Raw genomic sequence first — 19,805 nt, 5'->3', positions numbered from 1 at the left:
CCTACCTGGCCTTTCCAGGGCACAAAAAGGAGCTGCAAAAGTGGTTGCTTTTTGTGACCTGAAAATGGCATGACAGCCATGACACTGTGGCTTTAAGGCACTCCATTGGCACTGTGTAAACACAGCACCAGAGGAACTCCATGATGCTGTGCACCATGTGGAGCAGTGCGTGACATTATGCTACCATGGAGGCAGAGTCGGGGCCTGTGTTGTATGGATGCCACACTCCGACTCTGCCCTCAGGCCAGCCTTAATGACCGATCTGCACAGCCCCTGAATGTCTAAGTGTACACTTAGAATCATAGAGCTGGAAGAGACAATAAGAGTCATCCAATCCAACTCCCTGCCATGCAGGAAGACACAATCAAAGCACTCCCAATGGATGGTCGTCCAATGTCTGTTTAAAAACCTCGAAAGGAGGAGACTCCACCACACTTTGAGGCAGCATATTCTACTGTCAAACAGCTCTTACCATCAGGAAGCTCTTCCTAATGTTTAGGTTGCATCTCTTTTCACAAAGAGAAAAGATGCTAGTTCTGTGCATAGAATTTTGTTCCATTTATGAGAATGATGACTAAGGGTAAGGGAGGTTGTCATTGTGTCTTGGAAATTTTAAAGAAGAGACATACAATTGCAAGGACAGAAAAGACTCTTACCAATAGATATACATTAACAAGTGAGCAGTTAGTTTTACAAAACAACCATCTGCAAAGAAATTTGGTTGCTCATCCAGTTCCCTGGACAATAACAAGATGTTTTAAGAAATTAAAATGCCAGGGATGTTTTAATATGGATTTCTGTACTTGTAGGAGTTTGGACAGGATGACCACTGGGATCCCTGCCAACTCCAAGGTTCTGTGGTTCTATGGTTCTGTGAGTCATGAACACACCTACATCTTCCCACACCATCCCAGATTTATATATTTCAGAAAGGTATGTGCACCCATGACCTCTAAGTTCTCTACCTCAATACAGGGGAAGAAGAATGGGGTAGGGGAGGTTTCCTGAGTATCTCTCTCTCCCCCCCCCCTCACATATCTATTTCTATTTCATCTTTCGAAATATCTCTTAACAAAGAAAGTTTCCATGGAAATGTAAAAAGCCTTTCCAGCTGCACTAGTGGGGGGCAGTGTTGTTTTTATATTGCCAAATGTCACAAGTGTTTTTTTCTCTGTGTAGTGCATATTTAATTAAACTATATTTAGTAGGATTTGAACTATGATTATTTTGACTCCAGTTTAATGTGCACTACTCTATAGTTCTTTTGTACTATGATTGTGCACACACACCTTCAAGTCACCTGTCAATTTATGGTGAGCCCATGAACTTCATAGGATTTTCTTTTACAAGGAATACTCATGTACCCAATTTATTTGAACTTCTAATTAACCCCCAGATCAGTTGCACAGGTTAAGATGTATATTTTTAGGTATATTTTAAAACTCAATTTAAGTTTTGTAAAAAGGTGAATGAAAAACTCAGAAGTACAAGAAAAAGAAAATATGTATATCCTGCCTTTCTCTCAATAATAAGACTCATGGTGGCTATTAACATACATAAAAACAATGCAGATTAAAACTATACAAAAAGGTTGATAAAAGTATAAATGTAAAAGTTGTTTAAAAAGCAATTAGTTTATAAAATTGGAACATCTAAAAATTAAAATTAATTAAAAGACTATACAACCCCCTCCCTCCAAGAAAAACTGCACAGCACATCACTAAAAACCCAGCTCATCCAATTTTTAATAGTGGTGACACAAGAATGTTTTCAGTTGCCAACAGAAGGGAACCAAAGAGGAAGCTTTCTTAGCCTCTCTGGGGAAGTAGTTCAAAAAACCAAAAGCAGCCACCAAGAAGGCCCTCTCCCTTGAACCTGGCAAATGAGAAAGTGGTGAGACAGGGAAGAGGGCCTCTCCAGAAAATTAAAGAACTCAAATGGGTTCATCAAGGGAGGGAGATATGGTCCTTCAAATAGCCTGTACTCAAGGAGTATAGCTTTACTTGTACATCCCTCCAGAAGAACCCTCAACACATTTGCCATGGTTTCTGTCACTCCCTTCACTGTTGACACACACTCACCTACACCAACCTAAGGTATGTCCAACTATGTTTTAAACGGAGAGAAAGTACAGTGGTACCTCGGGATACGAAATACCCAGGTTACGAAATTTTCGGGATACGAAAAAATCCCATAGGGAATTATTGTTTCGGGTTACGAATGTTTTTTCGGGTTACGAAAAAACTTTTGGTGCTTTTTTCGGCTTTTTCGCACGGAATCACGGCTTTTCCCCATTAGCGCCTATGGCAATTCGGCTTACGAAGGCTTTTCGGGTTACGAAAGCGGCCGCGTTACGAATTAATTTCGTAACCCGAGGCACCACTGTATGCATAGCAATACAACAAAAAGGTTCCAACCAGTGGCAAATGGCAGCACTCATGTTATTGGGGCAGTGGATGAGCTTTGGGTTCTACTCTGAATTTTAAAGCAATGCTCTAGGGTGCTGCATTTATTTTAGAGATAAGCTTCAGCACTTTGGATAACTCTTGCAAAGTTCTAAAAGCAAGAACAGATGCACCATACCAATTTACATGGAAGCCACTAGCTTCCAACATGGGACACTGAGCCCTGACCACACAAGGCCACTGGCTGGCCAGGGAAGCCAATGTGGGAAGAGGTCTCTCTATGAGGACTCCTTAGGCAGACATTTGCCAAAGAAGGTGGGGAAGGCAGGATGTGACGCTGGTGGTTGAAGGTCTTTGTGTAAAGGGCTCTAGCCACAGCCAAAGGCCCCCATTTGAGAAAAGGAGTCCAACAGTAGAACAGTTTGAAACTGCACCAGTACATTTACTTATGAAAATTTCATAAAAACTGTATCCAAATGACTTCTAATATATTGAATTGCAGATCTAGACCTTTGTGTTACTGGCATATATTATTTAGATAAACTCTGGAAAACTGAGAGCTGAACCACCTCAAATTGATCCTTTGTTTTCTTAAGCTTAATTCTACTTGAATTCTTGTATAATTCAGTGATGAAATACCAGGCTGTCAATGAATATTAGTTAAAATGGGTATATATTACCTTCATAGCCGATAGAGGCAGTACACCTTGTTGTAAAAGTTGTGAATATGAGTAGAAGCTTGCTAATCTGGAATAGCAACAGCAGCTACATTTCTGTACCACTTCATACTGAACTAAGCAGTTTCTACATGGTTTACAAAGTGTAAGCTAATTGTCTCCAACAAGCTGGGTAGTCATTTTAGCAACCTAAAGGAAGGATATCAGGCTGAGTCCACCCTGGAGCCCTTGGCTGGAATCAAATTCACAACCTTGTGGCTGCGAGTGAGTGGCTGCAGTACTGGCATTCAATCACTGTGCCACCAGGGTTCCCTGGTGCAAATAAATGTAATGGAATGTGGTGGAATAAATGCAGAACGCTTCACACAGGTTTGAATTTTTCCTCCAAATGTGCAAAATTATATTACACATTTAGTCACTCATAATCTCACACATCAAGGAGAATTTTTTTTTAAAAAAAATCATTCTAGCTTGCAAGAAGCAAATACATACTGACATCTCAAGACACTTTTCCCTCCCACAACTCGTCCCTCCTTTCTCCTTTTAACATACCAAATTTTGCTCCTTGAATTACCTGATATATCTTTGAAGTTCATCCTTTGATTTGATTCAAACTATCACTGAATATTGATTCAGATAAAGTTAATACCCACATGGCTGTGGGGGCTTCTTTCTTATAGCTTTATCAGAGAAGTTAACTTATAAATTAAGAGTGGAAAAGGGAGATTTTTAAAATAATGTGTAAGCCATTTGCTACAGTCAGGTGTCAAAGTAATGGTGAATTTAAAGTACCAAATGATCAAGTCAAATTTTGGGTTTATAAGATAAATACAATTATAACAATATGTAAAGGAATAGAATGGAAATTGCAAGTGTAAGAGGTCTGACAGAATGACATTTCTATAATGTACTATGAATTAAGGGAGGTATGGGAAGAGGGTGAGTTGTTTGTTATGAAGGAGGGAATTGTCTCAATATATATATATATATCTCACCTCACTCCTTGAAACCTCCCCTTCCACTATGCCACTTACATTCACTCAGGTAAAGGCAAGGGCACACATGGGGAAAATCTTACTCTAATCCCTGGTCACTGATCCTGAGTGGGAAGACACACTGTGTACAGGGAAATGTTGCTGTTATTCCCATTAATAGTGATCAGAGATAACAGCAGAATGCCACCTTGACTAGAAGACCGCAGCAGCCATCCAGTCCTGTACATCAACATATCAGCACTCTATTTTTGCTTCCTTCTTGTCTTGGGCAAGGTAATTGTAAAATTTCACTACACATCAAAGTTAGCAACCAAGTGTCTGGAATATATCTCCACTGTAAAAATAATGCAGTCTGACACTACTTTACATCCAGACCATGGAATCCTGGGATTTGTAGTTTTACAATGTCTTTCGCCTTCTCTGCCAAAGAGTGCTGGTGCCCCACACAACTACAAATTATAGGATTCTGTAGAATGGAGCTATGACAATTAAAGTGATGCCAAACTGCATTATTTCTTCAGTGTAGATACACCCAATGTCATCCCTAAAACAGCATTTACTGATGCCTGTCCAAAGTGTTAGCCAACCTTTCCTAAAAATAGTTAATTATCTGATCTGTCATATTTTAACTCCCCTCCCCCTATGCAAATACTTGCAGACAAAACGTAATCCCTGTGGTTACCTGCACCTGCAGCAACGAAGGCTGGCCTTTAAAATGAAATAAAAATGTTGACTGAGGGTTTATAAAAGTCAGGTTTGGCATTTCTCTGAGAGGGAAATCACTGTGTTAATGCAAAGTATTAGTACTTTAATAAGCATTTAATGCCAGTTGTTCCATTTGCTCAATTTACTTTTAAACCTAATAATATATTTATAAGAAACCATAGAAAAACATGGCTCTCCTTGTCTTTGTTTGCATTAATCATCAGCAAATACGATGTCAATTAATCTCTTCTGTAAATGGCCGTTATACTGGATAGTGGATGCTTTGGCATGCATGATGTGAATGACAGTTTTCTGTTTTCTGCTACCTCAACCAAAGCAATAAAAAAGGGTGGTATCCTGTCTGCTCTTGAACAGTTGCTAATATGTGTATCTAAAGGAAAAATAAATTACTTTTGTTTCATATGACTCAATTTTAATGCAGTTGGCTGTTATTTTTTAGTCATTAAAATATTTCTACCCCACCATATATCAAAAAGCTTTCTTGTAATGCATGTTTTAAAGACAAGATTTGCAGAGACAAGCTAGATGTGATGTTGATAGCTATATGAGAAACAGCATTTGATTTGCATCCATTCTGAACATTATCAGCTTGATGTAAAGTTATATCCTGCACTAGATAATTTTAAGTTTTGGTGACATCAAACTAATTTATGGGTGTTCCTGGGTTTGCTCATGGATCTTCAGACCTTCCTAGAAAAGAGACATGAGTGAAGAAATACCTCACCATCCTCTATTTTCACTCTCAGCAAGATGTCACATTTTTCTTACATCAGGTCACTTCTACCAGTGAAAGACTAGAGAAGTTTGGTTGGTGGGTTTTGGAGACATCCACTAGAGGAAAGATAGATTCAGCATCTCTAATCTGCAAGGCCTCTTTACGTTAAATTTAGAATTTCTCCTACAATTTATATATGAATGGGGCACAAACATGAAAAAAACACAATTGGCAGCCACTATCATATCTAGTTTGCCCTGCATCAGATCATGAATGTCCCATATTTTTTGTTAAAAGAACAATTGTTGAAGGTGCTGGAAGATACACTGATTACAAAGCTCAAATTCATTTCCACACTTACTACTGTACTGAGGGTTAGATTTTCCACCTCACACTTAGGAATACCAGATGTCAGGACCTGGCCTCTCTTTTCCAGCCCCCTGGGGTGAAGAGGGAAGAATCTCAGGGTGACAGTGCTGCCTTGCAAATGTGTTTTCCTCATCTGTCAAGTTTGATACTTTACATTCAAATGGCATACTCTGCGCAACTGTGGTTGGTGCTTGAAGTATCATGTTTACTTATATCACTAAGGGCTGTCCCTTGTAACATCACCTCTTATAACATCACTTTGTAAAATCTTAAGATGATGTCTTTAGGTCTCAGACTTGGGATCTCAGATCTCAGGACCTGTGATAGGCCTCTTCTGCCAACCTTCATCACTTTTGATTATACCACAAAAGCTCTTGATGTTCACTTTGTTTCAGAGTGAAAGTAAACAAAAGATGAGACTTCAGTTAAATGCATCACAGCAGCTTTGGAAGCATTTTCTATTTTCTTTTAAAATTTATTTATGTATTTTATTTATATTCCATGTTCCTCCCAATATAGGATTCAAAGCAGCTTATATGTGTGTTTATGGGGTATGCGAATAAACTTTAATGAACCCCAAGCTCATTGCATCACTCCCCCTTCTTTTTGTTCTCCTTTGGGCACATGAAGAGCACAGCAGAAGCACTTCCAGGAAAGGAAATAGAAGCTGAGTTGATCTCAGAGTAGTTGAGATTATCTCTGCTATGGATAATAATTATTTTATGGAAAAACTTGGAAAATTAATCTTTTTTGGAGTACAGTGCTCAGAATCTCCAGGAAATTACTTTTTTGTATTCCAAGAAAACAAGATGGGACGCGCCGCCCCTTGCACCCCACACGCTCTCCACAGCTTGAGTACGTAAGCTCAAAGCCATGTATATCGTGGGCACACTGTAATGCAGTTTGACACCACTTTAATTGCAATGACTCATGCTATGAAATTTTGAGAAATGTAGTTTTGTAAGATGTTTACTCTTCCCTGACAGAGTTCTCTGGTGTCCCACCAAACTACAAATCTCAGAATTCCAGAATTTAAATGGTCTTAAATGACTTTATATCTGCAATGTGGCAACAGCCTCAGGTTCAGGAACACTACAGAATCAGGATTTAGCTTCTGTCCAGTTTCTGCAAAGACAGTGCCACATTAATCGACAAAGTAAGTAAACAGTATAGATTCTTAGATTATGGAGGTGGGGCTTCTAAATAAATATTTTAAAATATATTTAAGTAACATATATTTTTGGGTCATTCTATGAGGCCCCTTAACCTGACATACAATAGCATCGTTTTAATGAGGCCTGGTACAGAGTTTGTCTTCTGAAGTTTTTCATGTCAACAGTAATGAGGATTTTAATATAACTCTGACTGCTTCCTTATAGTACTACTGGTTCCAAATAGGTACTGCCAAGGAATGCAACTATTTCATGTTGCCAGATCAGTTTGACTAAGCCCCACTCCATGTGAGCAGACCTTAAATCAACCAGAGCTCAGCCCTATCATGTGATATGCTGAAATCATCTCCTCTCTGCAATCTCATGATACAAGGCATCACATCATGAGATCACCGCAGGACTGTTGACTGCATGCCACAGTCATCACAATCAGCTGTGTGGAGAGTGTTCGTTTCTAGGGACATTATATTAAGGAGTCTCATGATCCTGTATATTAATGTGGGAAAATGCCATTTTTATGGCCATTTTTATATCATGCACAGGTTAAACTTTACATCATGCAGAAAGAGGCAGTTGCCTCTCTAGAAGGATTAAAATTGGCAATCTTCTATCTGTTCCTTTGTGTTGAAGAACACAGTTCCAGGCAGCCCATCCTAAACCCCTAAGTCACCTACTGTATTTGGCGGTGGTGGTGGATGAATTAACATGACAACCTTACAAGTAGGAATCTCCAGTCTCATCAGCTTCTGTATGTGAAATTGAGGAGGGCAATTCATTTTGTCTGTCTTGGGCTTCCTTTGGTCTTGCATAATGTGTACCTTTACTCCCTTTCAGTTTGTTTGCATTTATTTAAGAATTATACCATTCTGACCATTTTAGTCACTTCTTTAAAAGGAAAGAACCATAGTCCCCTTTTCCTTGTTTTCTTCATTTTTGTAAGACTTACGGTGAACTGTCTTCAACTTAGTTGAGTGTATAAAATACTTATTGACACAATTCACCCCATGCAAGAAACATTCTAAATATTCTTAAACAATCATAAGTAGCAAAAAGCTATGTAAGGCTGAATAATGTGTATTTTTGTTCATGATGTACTCGTCATCTGAGGCATCTCAGCTTGTGATGTTTTACTTTGCAATGTCTCAGTTCACCGTAATTAGCATAAATTAAATTACCAAGTGAATTCTGAATATTTACTTTCTGAATCTGACAAAAGCTTCAAGATCTGATTCATAACATTCAAGTCCATTTCCTTTTCCTATCAAATATTTTGCTATCAAATATTTATACTGTCTTTTGATTTTGGATTTCAGGAGGGAAAAGACATGAAAATTGAAAGAGGGATTTTGTGTGGAAATCTCAGAAAAGGGTGCTTTACAGTGAACAAGGATCTTTGCACCATGATACAGAAAAAGACAAAAGGATGTGATATCATGTATACTAGGGCAAGGAACAAAGTATTACACACACACACACACACACACACACACACAGAAAGCAACTATTGATACCATGACTACTAACCATGTAATTAGAAAGCGAAAAATCAGATGAAACTGCTACTTTTATCATTTGTTACCAGATATAGCAACAGAACAGAGGTATAAAGATGTTTATAGTGGCGACATTACTTACTACTTGAGCTTGATTTATTCTTATTCTATTGTATCTGTGTGTCTATGGCGCAGAACAGAGCACCAGGAAGAGGTGGCCGGGAGCCACCTCTCTTTGCTGCGTAGCCGTGCCGCAGCAATCAAATTATGCAGCGAGGCTATGCAAAAAAAGGACCGCTAAAAAGCAGCTCCTTTTTGCGCCATCACAAATAGCTGGCAGCGGTGCAAGAACATCACTGCTGCACAGCTCCATTTATAGGCTGTGCAGCAGTGATGACATGGCTACGTGCGCCTTCTATTCAGCACCGCACAGTCAGGACACCCTCGTCATGTGCCAGGGGAGTATGGGTGAGACACCCCTCACACATGATGAAGGCGTCCTTCGGGGCCCGTCTGTACTGGGCCTAAGTGACTTCAGGTCGCCTATTGACTTAGGCTACCCCATGAATTACATAGGGTTTTCTTAGGCAAGGAATCCTTTGCTGTCTTTTTGTCACCAGGAAAAGAACTTCTTGTTTAAACAGACCTAAAATCTTGGCTGACCAGGTTGAAGTGATGTGTACCTGGGTGTGCTTTTTTAATATGTTTTATGTATTTGAAGCACTCTGTTTTACATTTTAAATGTTTTAAAATACTGTTTTTATTGAAGGTGCTATTTAATGTTTTTTAAACTTATATACTTCATACTGTTTTAACAGCTGTTTTAAGTTATGATGCAAGTCACTTTTAATCCTGGCCAAGATATAAATAAAATAAAATACATACATACAGTATTCTGTATCAGTCAGATCTCATCTGAAGTACTTCATTTAGATCTGCACACATCATTTTAAGGACACAGACAAATTGTAACAGGTTCAGAGTAAGGGAACAATTTTTTGAGAAACAAAGCACGACAATATTATTTTCAGCAATCGAATTTTCTACTGCTGAAAGGAGAAACAGGTACACAAAAGTTCTTTCAGTTTCACCTTGGCTGAAGTCTTAGTCCATTTACAGAAGGTGTGTTCTAATCTCTTTGAGTTTATCAGTGGATCAGCAAAAAAGAAAAAGAAAAGAGCAGCACACTCTTTAACACCATTAATTTTCAAAGTCATCTCTGTGAGGCTGGGATTAGAAAGAAATACTTGGGTCTCCTTGGACCTCATCCTTCAAACAGGCAAGCACTAATTGAACAATTTGGCCAAATCATTGGGTGAATAAGGACCTGAAAATGCAGCTGGAAAGCCCTGGTTGGATTTTTGCGAGCAGAAGTGTTCCTAATAATTTACATACACTTTTGGAAGGAGACCTCCATACTGTGTGGGCTGTAAATAAGCCTTGGTTATTTGCCCAACCTTAATTACAGCTTAATTTACCCATCCATCACTAGGGCTGTCAAGTAGACAGGTGTTTTAGGTAGCTGGATCTGCAATATCTCCACACATGTAAAACCTAGTCTGTTTACTAGAAATTGAAAACCAAAGGTATGTGGGGGGCACGGGGGGGGGGGGGTTAAAGCTCAAGAAGACAGTCATGTCATTGTCATCTATATGAGAAATATGATTGATAGGCTATTTCTGCCACTTATATTTTATTTGGGTATCTGGAATTACACTGTTTGGGATATACTACAAACATACCCCCGGCAACCTGTTTGGAATTAGTTCTGCTGCATTTGACAAGTCCTGAGTACACAAAAGGCAATAACTCAGTAGCATAACATGTCAACTTATTTATACATAAATAAGCCCCATTTCTTCCCACATCTCTGCCCCAGCACTGGGAAATGCTGTGGTGTCTCCAGCCTCCATGAGGACAATAATATTTTCTTTTCTTTTAGCAAGTTCCATTAAGGAGGAGATGAAGAGCTAGAATTCAGTGACAGGACAGCTGCCAGACAACTGTCAAAGTGCTGCCTTTCTTTAATAATGTTAAGACTGCCCGCTATAAACACATCAAACAGCAAACAGAGGTGATTATGCAATCTCTCAGTAGGGACATGTTGTATACACTGATACACAGCTTGGCATGATCATTAATTCTATGTGTTGGCTACCCTGGCACTACAGGTAGGAAGCTAGATGGTTGGTTGTTAGCAAGGAGATGATGCAATGTGCAATTAAAAAAAAGGACAAGAAATTGAGCTGAATGTCAAAATTATATTTGCTGATGACCTCCTTGTGTCATGTGCTCAGATCTGGAAAGCTTGACCAGAAAATAGGGGGGGGGGGAATGAAAAAGAGAGAGAATACTCCTGTGAAGGGATAGGCAAGAATTTTGTTTGCTTGGTTTTGATACTAACTTCCTAAAATCTGTAATTTTCTTCCTATCTGAGATGGAAAGAGCCTGAAATTTAAATGAAATCTAATTTGTTCAAAACTGAAATAGACTAAAATGTACACATGAGTGCTTAGAAGTCTGGTTTTGAATTCCTGTACATTCAAGCACATTTGTGTGGCTAAATTATGGTTGCTGTGTCTTTCCCCCCTCAAATTGCTCTTCGTCTATAATAGTTATACAAGGAAAGAAGGTAAAATGTGTTTCTCTCCATGTTAGAAACAGCTGTACCTATCAAACCTGGCTGATGAAAATGGAAAGCAATTTTGTTGCAGATGATTTTTGAGGAATTTGGCAACAATTGTGTTTAGAACATAGAGAACCTGAGGGTTCTTTCTGTTTGTTTGTTTTTGCTTTAAACAGGAGCTGGGAGATAGTGAACCTATAAGATTTCCCCATCCCTAATATGGTATAAGACATGCCTTGTAAAGAAACAACAAGAGGACTGGTTTTAGTGGGATAGGGAGGCATGGTCCATTTCCTAACATCTCCCCAATCTTAATAAATTGTTAGGGGTTGTGATGAATGGAAAATTATGGGGAAAGCCTCATTCTTATTCCTAACAGCTGCAGGTCCCAGAATATCATGGCAGTAAGGCATGTAATATGGCATGACATGATGTGCTATTGCTATAATGTTTTTATACTATTACTGTTTAATTCTGTTTTAGTACTGGGAACGGGGGGCTAGGTCTAGGGTTTGTTTGTGTTTTTTTTTTTAAAAAACTCTATTGTAATTTGATGTATTTTACTGTTGTAACCCGCCCAGATTCTTCGTGATTGGGCGGGCTAGAAATAAATCTTTATTATTATTATTGTTGTTGTTGTTATATTCTAGGAAATGCAGTTGGTGAGAAGTGCCAATGAGAGCTGTGAGCTCCCGTGTTGGATAATGATAGGAATCAGAAAAATAAAATTAATGGCACCATCCTTATAACTCCCCTCTAAAGAAAAACATATAGGAGACTCATCACACCACACGTACTTTTGAAGGGGTGTCAGTCTCATTTAGCCCCAACCCAGCAAACAAAGGAACAAAAAAGGGGGGATGGGGACAGTTTTGCAGAATTCACGTCTTTAAAAATGCACGAAATTTCTCCAAACAATGATTCTTGTTAGAACGTGATTGCTGGTACTGGTGGTGAGGGGAATATTTTTATCTTTTAAAAATAGGTTTTCCCAGATCAAGTCCCTGTTCCTGGAATCTGAGGAAGGGAGTACAGGAAACACCTGTTTATGTATGTGGCTCTCTATTGTACAAGCAATGTACACCTGGAAGCATGCCTCTTTATGGACCAGGGAAGGCAAGTTGGTTTTATATTAATTATTTTTATTTTAAAAAATATACATTAGACCTATCATTCTCCTCCTCTTCCCTCTCCTGCTTCCTTTCCAGTTCAGGATTCAAGGCAGTTTACAAAAGGTTTAAAATAGTTTTAAAAATCATACTATGCAAAAGTTTAAAATACAATTAAACTGTCAATAAAATTAAAACTAGTTACAAATACTAAAAAGTAAACAACAAATAGACAATATAGCACACTGATCAAGGTCCTTTCTTCTCGAGAAATCAGTCTTCAAATGACTGCAAACCAACCAACCAACCAAGGAAACCTTCCCCTGTCTGCAAAAAGGTATCCAGGGCCATGCCAGTCTAAATTCCCGAGGATGGGAGTTCCAGAGCCTGGGAGCAGCCATCAAGGCTCTACCTCATGTTCCCACTAGATGTAGCTCTTGGGACAGAAAGAGCCTCTCCAGAGGATCTGAAAGCATGGGCAGGCTCATAGAGAAGAATACAGTTCTTCAGATGCAGACTACTATACAAGGAAGTGTCACCATTATTTATGATAAATAATGGTGTCATGGGTCACACTTTGGGAGAAAGGTGGGATAAAAATAAATAAATGTTATTTTCTAAACTGATCATGAATTGAACCATTTAAAGAGGGATCTAAGTAGTGGTAATATCCTAACAGTGAGTTATAACATGCTCATAAAGGCAAATGCTATTTGAAGTAACATCACACATCAAGTAGGGACATGGAACGTAAGAAGCATGAGCCAAGGGAAGCTAGACATAGTAAAAATGGAAATGGAACGTATGAACATAGAAGTATTGGGAGTGAGTGAATTAAAATGGACAGGAATGGGCCACCTTGAATCAGACAACTACAAAGTGTTATACTCAGGGAATGAAAATACGTGAAGAAATGGGGTGGTTTTCATACTAATAAGAGATGTGGCAAAAGCAGTTGGAAAGTACAATGCAAAATCATACCAAATCATCTCAATAGGACTACATGGAAAACCTATGAATATCACCATAATTCAACTATATGCACCAACCACAGACACAGAACAGGAAGAAATTGAAAGATTGTATGAAGGAGTACAGGAAAAAATTGACAACACACCAGCACAGGACATCAATCAAGCAAATAGGTCCTAGAGCAGATCAAGCCAGAAATCTTTCTGGAAGATAGGATGACAAAACTCAGTCTGGCATACTTTGGACACATCATGAGAAGACAGGAATCACAGGAAAAATAGCAATGTTAGGAGAGGTGGAGGGAAGTAAAAGAGAGGAAGGACGTATGCTAGATGGATGGACTCTATTATAGAGATCATGAGTATGAGTTTGCAAGAGTAGGGCAGTGCAGTAGAGGACAGGGGGTCTTGGAGTTGTCTCATCAGGAGGGTCGTCATGGTTCAGGATTGATGTGAAGGCAGAAGAAAGGGGCTCGCTGGGGTGTGAGTGGAAGTCTGCCAAAGTCAGATGAAAATATTTATGTTCAATGGCACCCAGTATTTTATAGCAATAACAAAAGCATTCACATTTCAATACCACTTCATAGTGGTTTACAACATGTAAGCCAATTGCCCACAACAAGCTGGGTAGTCATTTTATTGACCTATGAAAGGACAGAAGGCTGAATCAACCTGGAGCCCTTTGGGATTAAGCTCACAACGTTGTGGCAGCAGTACTGACATTTATTCACTAAACTCACAATGTTGTGGCTGCAGTACTTGCATTTAACCACAGGGCTTCCTTTTTAACCTATAATTCCATCACAACTATGACTGAATAGTGCCTATAATGATGCCAAAACCATTTTAGAGCCCCACTCTTCCATTAGGTCCACAAGCTACTCCTGACCTATCAAAGTATTGCAAAGAAGAAAGGAAGTACGGAGAGCAAGCATATTCTTCCTTTTTATTTCTTTGGCTGTGGAATGGAGGAGGAGCTTCAGAAAATATCTTTATTCATTTTCTCTCTCTCTCTCTTTTTTTGCTTTGTTTCACACTGTATCAGAGGAACTCAAACATGTTAAATGTAATGATATTTGTAATCCCAAATATAGTTCTGGAACATGTTGTTATAAATTACATCTTTAAATAAATGTGTAATAAATTAGACATTTACAACCTGGCAGAACTCAACAAGCAGTGAAAATTTATCTCTAAAACATGAAAAAAGAGGGACTTACTTCAACAAAGTAATTAAACATTTAAATTGGTACAGTTGAATGCCAAAACAAAATGGGACTTTGAGAGCATAATGAATGTAAAAAATAAACGCTTTTCTTTGCCAGTCTTTGAAAAGTACATCAGCATGGAAGGTTGGTGGTGGTTCAACTACAAAAGCTCACATTTAATTTGAAAGCTACTTAATATTTGAAATGAATAGCTGAAGTTCACAATGCTCTTAAAAAGAACATTAATTATGAGAGCATGTTGTCAAAGGAGGTGGTCTTTTCTTAATATTAAGATTTTCCCCCAAACTACTTTTCTCTCTTTTTTTAATTAATGGAAACTCAGTCATTAAAAAATTAGGGATATCCTCCCACCACACGTTAATTTGTTAAAATTCTATTTCACTAAGTTAGAATGTTCTTTTCATAAAAATCTAAATTATAGCTACCATTATAACTACTGAAAGATTATAATGTGGGCATGTAGTGTATTACCACAAAGTCTAATTTTTCACGACTCATTGCAAAATGTGGATGCCTAAAGAAAAGTTCATTTTCTCCTTCAATGGAGAGATGACTACAGAGGCTGTCTCTGCATGCAAGGGTGAAGAATGAGAAGATTCCCATCTCTGAAGGCTTCCTCGCCTTCTTCAGCCTTTTTCAGGGTCAAAACTGAATAAGAGTTTCAGAGCCTCATGCACTGGACCCACTTCAGCATGCAGGGGTCATGCTTAGTTCCATGAATGAGACCTACAAGGATTTAGGTTCTTCTAGGTTCAGCAGCCCTTGGTGCATTGGCAAAGTACAATCATGAAAGTTTCCAGGCCAGATTACAAATGTTTCATTGGCTTCAAATGACCCCAACTCCCATGTTTGCTGGGACTCCCGGAGGAACAGAAGGGGTCCTAGCCAGAGTTGTGATTGCTGAGCCATTTCACTTTCCTATTTTCCCTTGCTTTCCCCTGTCATTCAATCAAGCAATAGACATTATTCAGTCACACCTCCAACAGGGGGAAAGTTGAGCAAGGAAAGAAAAGCTTTAGAGGGACAACAGCAGGAACCCTGTTCTGCTCCTTCTCTTTGATTAACCTCACCTCTCAGCATTTCACTTCTTCATCTTCTTTCCCCCCCCATCAGTCTAACAGGTCAGGACAATTTAGACAACAAAAAGGTGTTTTTTTGTTGAGAAAAAAAGAGTCTTCCTTGTCTCTATATCTTTTGCTCTTTTCCCATCACCTACCTGGGAGAAACATTCATACAGCCAATAGGAGAGCAATTGAGTATAGAAGGAAATTTTAATAAACAATGGGCAGGTGCCTCCTTTCCCTCCTTTTTGACTGGTCAGCCATCAGAGTCAGTTGGTGAAACAGTTGCTCTCTAAACTTTTCTAAACTTTGGCCCTTTCCTCTCTTATTTCCCCTGACCCTTCCTCCTTCCAGAATCAATTAGATTTGCTTTTGCACTCACTGTCACCTGCTCCTTCCTGCCCTCAAGTTTCTTTTTTGGTGGCAAGAGACTGGATTAAATTGAGAGGACATCAGTGTGTGGAGTCTGCAAAAGTTGGGGAGGCACATGCACCTGAAACAACAGCAAGCACACAAGCTCGGAAAAGAATTTCCACATCTGACCAGAGATATAGATGCAAAGGGGAAAAATAAGGGAATTGCCTCTCCAAATAAGAAAGGTGCCCCCCCATGAAATGTTCTTTCAGTCTCCAAATTTATAGCTGAAGGTGAATCCAGACAAGACAGAGGTGGTTTTTTGTGGGTTTTTCAGTGTATGTGGCCATGTTCTAGAAGATTTTCTTCCTGATGTTTCGCCAGCATCTGTGAGGTGCTTACTGCCAAGGATGCTAACCTGTGCTGAGGTGTGTCAACCAGTTCTGGATGGGGTCACACTCCCCCTGAAAGACTGGGTGCTTCTGAATCTGTTGCTCCAAATGATAGCTCAAATAGATGTGATGGCTAGGAGTGCCTAATATCATATTTGGCTGATACACCAGCTTCACCCTTACCTAGAACTAGGGGACCTAAAAATGGTAGTGCATGCACAGGTAACCTCAAGGTTGGGGTTTTGCAATGGGCTGTTTCCTAAGGCTTCAGCCTTTGGTAAGGAAACAAAAATATTTAAATATCAAAATAACAAAAACAGACCTGTTTGGGTCCAGCTTTATATCAGCAGAGTAGCAGAAATGTGTCTTTCTCTAATTAAGAGCTGGTATAGACCAGCATGAAAAGCCAGCTTCTAGATGGCTTGGGGGCATGGCATACACACGATGCATGCCCCCATGATGCCAAGAGACCCATCTGGCAGCTGGCTTCTGGGAGCTCAGCCAGTGTGGCATTTAGACACCGCATGCCTCCAGAGCACTGTAAACCTGCGGTGGGGCAGGAAAAGCCAGCTTTTTGCCAGTGCAAAAGAGAGAGGCATTTTGCCACTTCTTTTTGAGCCAGCAAAAAGGTGGATTGGGGTGCAGTGTGCTTTCCCAGGGCCGCCCTTTTGCGGTAGTCTGTTCTGCTCCTATGCTTCCCTAGGAACTGAGACGGAATCAAAAACAACAAACATGTAGCTTGTAGTTTAAAACAAAAAATTATTAATGGATTTAAACTCTCTCCCTCCCTCTCTCTCCCCCCCCCCCCCCCCCCCCTTTCACTCTATAAAGGTTATATCCTAATCTAGCTAGTGAATAGTTCAGGTAAAAAGAAATATTTATCTCACCATCTTTCCAAAGAACACTGAGAAAGGAGGAAGATGGAAAACATGCATTTCAGTTGAAAATCTTTGAGAGAGTGTGTCTTTTAGTCCCAAAGGTGGAGTGACCTAAATCACATAGTTAGTTTGGATGAGAGAGAGAAGAGAGTTTGCATGCAGGAAATCTCTATCTATCTAAGGAAGGGGAAAGAGAGTGCAAAAATCTTCCAACAGTTGTACACTGGGTTACCCTTGCACCAAATTCCAAAATTTCAGTTAGTTCAAAATATTAATATTTGTAATATGATCACTCTTGGATGTCCCAATAATCAAGCTGGCATAATATCACACCAATATTAAAATCACTCCACTGGCTGCCACTTAGTTTCCAGGCAATATACAAAGCATTGGTTATAATCTTTACATCCCTACATGGTTTGGGTCCAGGTTGCCTACAGGATCATCTTCTCCCAAATAATCTGCCCCATACACTCAGGTTCTCTGGTGGACATTTACTCCAGTCAGCCACTACTTGTTTGGCAAATGTTAACCAGAGGCCTTTTTTAGCTGCCCCTAGACTGGATTGACCTGCCAGAAGAGATTTGACAGCTGAATACACTGTCCGAATTTCAAAGAGCTTTAAAGTCCAGTTTCTTCTGGCAGGCCTATCCAGATAATTTTTAAATTGTGAATTTTATAATAATAATAAATAATAAAAGTTTTATTTTTATATCACCCTTCTTCAAATCAGGGCGGTGTACAACAAAGTTAACAATACAATATGCATACAAACAAGTGGAATGTACAAGAAAACCATATCACAATAAAAACCTAAACATGTTAAAAACATTACAACCTCATGCCAGCCTAATGCTGGCAGAGGGAAGGGGGGGAGGTGAGTACACATTCTGGGGGGAAGTATTCAGGGGTAAGCTTGTTTGAATAGATAGGTTTTCAACCCCTTTTTAAATTGGGGTAGGGAGGTGGCTGCGCGGAGCTCCATGGGCAGCGAGTTCCAGAGGCTGGGGGCTGAGATCGTAAAGGCCCTCCTGGAAGTAGAAGCTAACCTGGCCTCCGGAACTCTTAGAAGTTGCTGCCCCGATGATCTGAGGGTGCGGGGCGGATTATATGGGGAGAGGCGGTCCATCAAATACCCTGGACCCAAGCCATTTAGGGCTTTATAGGTAAAGACCAACACCTTGTATTGCGCCCGGAAGTGAATAGGCAGCCAGTGCAGATCTTTTAGCACTGGTGTTATATGGCTGGCCCTAGATGTATTAGTGACCAGTCGAGCTGCCATATTCTGCACTAATTGCAGCTTCCGGGTATGGTACAAGGGTTGCCCCATGTAGAGCGCATTGCAGAAATCCAAGTGAGAGGTTACCAGAGCATGTACTACCGTTTCAAGGTCCCTCCGGCCCAGGTAGGGACGCAGCTGGCGTATCCGCCGAAGCTGATAACAGGTGCTCCTGACTGTCGCATCCACTTGAGATTAAGTGGAGCGACGAGTCAAGAGCACCCCCAGACTGCATACTCAGTCCTTCCGGGGAGCGTGACCCGTTCAGGACAGGTGGATACCGCCATCCTGACAGGAGAACCTATCACAAGTACTTCCGTTTTCTCTGATTCAGGCTGAGTCTGTTTTCCCTCATCCAGCCCATTACCGATCCCAGCAGCCACAAGAGCGAGATGCCATCCCCGGTCACTGCATTAGTCGGAGGCAAGAGAAGACTATTTGGGTGTCATCAGCTTACTGATAACCCCGCCGCCCCATGTCTCCGGATGATCTCTCACGGTTCATGTAAATGTTAAATAGCATGGGGGACCAAATGGCTCCTTGAGGGACCCCAGATGTAAGGGGCCCTCTTATTGGAACATATGTCCCCCGCTGCACCATCTGGAACCTCCCAGAGAGGTAGACTGAACCACTGGAGCGCCGTGCCCCCGATTCCCACCTCTGCCAGGCGCTCCAGAAGATACCATGGTCTTATGGTATCGAAAGCTGCTGAGATGTCCAAGAGCACTAACAGGCACACTTCCCCTGTCCATGCCCAGACGGAGATCATCATCCAGGCGACCATGGCAGTCATCAACCCCATAACTCGCCCAAGCCAGTTTGAAATGGGTCTAGATAATCCGCTTCATCCAGGATCGATTGAAGCTGGAGAGCAACCGCCCTCTCGATCACTTTCCCCAGAAATGGCAATAGCGAAAACTGCCGATAATTGTTTATGCAACAGGGGTCAAGGGAGGGCTTTTTTAACAAAGGTTTTACTATGGCCAATTTCATTTAGATGGAATTGCCCATCCCTCAAAGATGTATTAATATCCGCGTGTAACATGAGGTCACAACCGCCCCCCCCCCCTGTGCACTAGCCATGAGGGACAGGGATCGAGAGAGCAAGTCTTCTTCCTAACACTTCGAAGGATCCTGTCCACATTCTCGGTACTAACAGACTCAAACTGATCCAGTATAACTGAGTCCACGGAAGCTCTGGATACCTCTGCTCTAGTTCTGCTCTATGCTGGCTTCAAGACCTTCGCTTATCCGAGAGGTTTTATCCGTGAAGAAGTTGTTAAATTGGTCACAGCAGGCCTTGGAAGTTCAAGGATCTGGTTGGGGCAGGAGGGAGCTGGGTTAGCTCCCTGAC

Source organism: Sceloporus undulatus, chromosome 2, assembly GCF_019175285.1.
Source record: "Sceloporus undulatus isolate JIND9_A2432 ecotype Alabama chromosome 2, SceUnd_v1.1, whole genome shotgun sequence".
Taxonomy (NCBI): domain Eukaryota; kingdom Metazoa; phylum Chordata; class Lepidosauria; order Squamata; family Phrynosomatidae; genus Sceloporus; species Sceloporus undulatus.
This window is presented reverse-complemented; position numbering follows the sequence as displayed.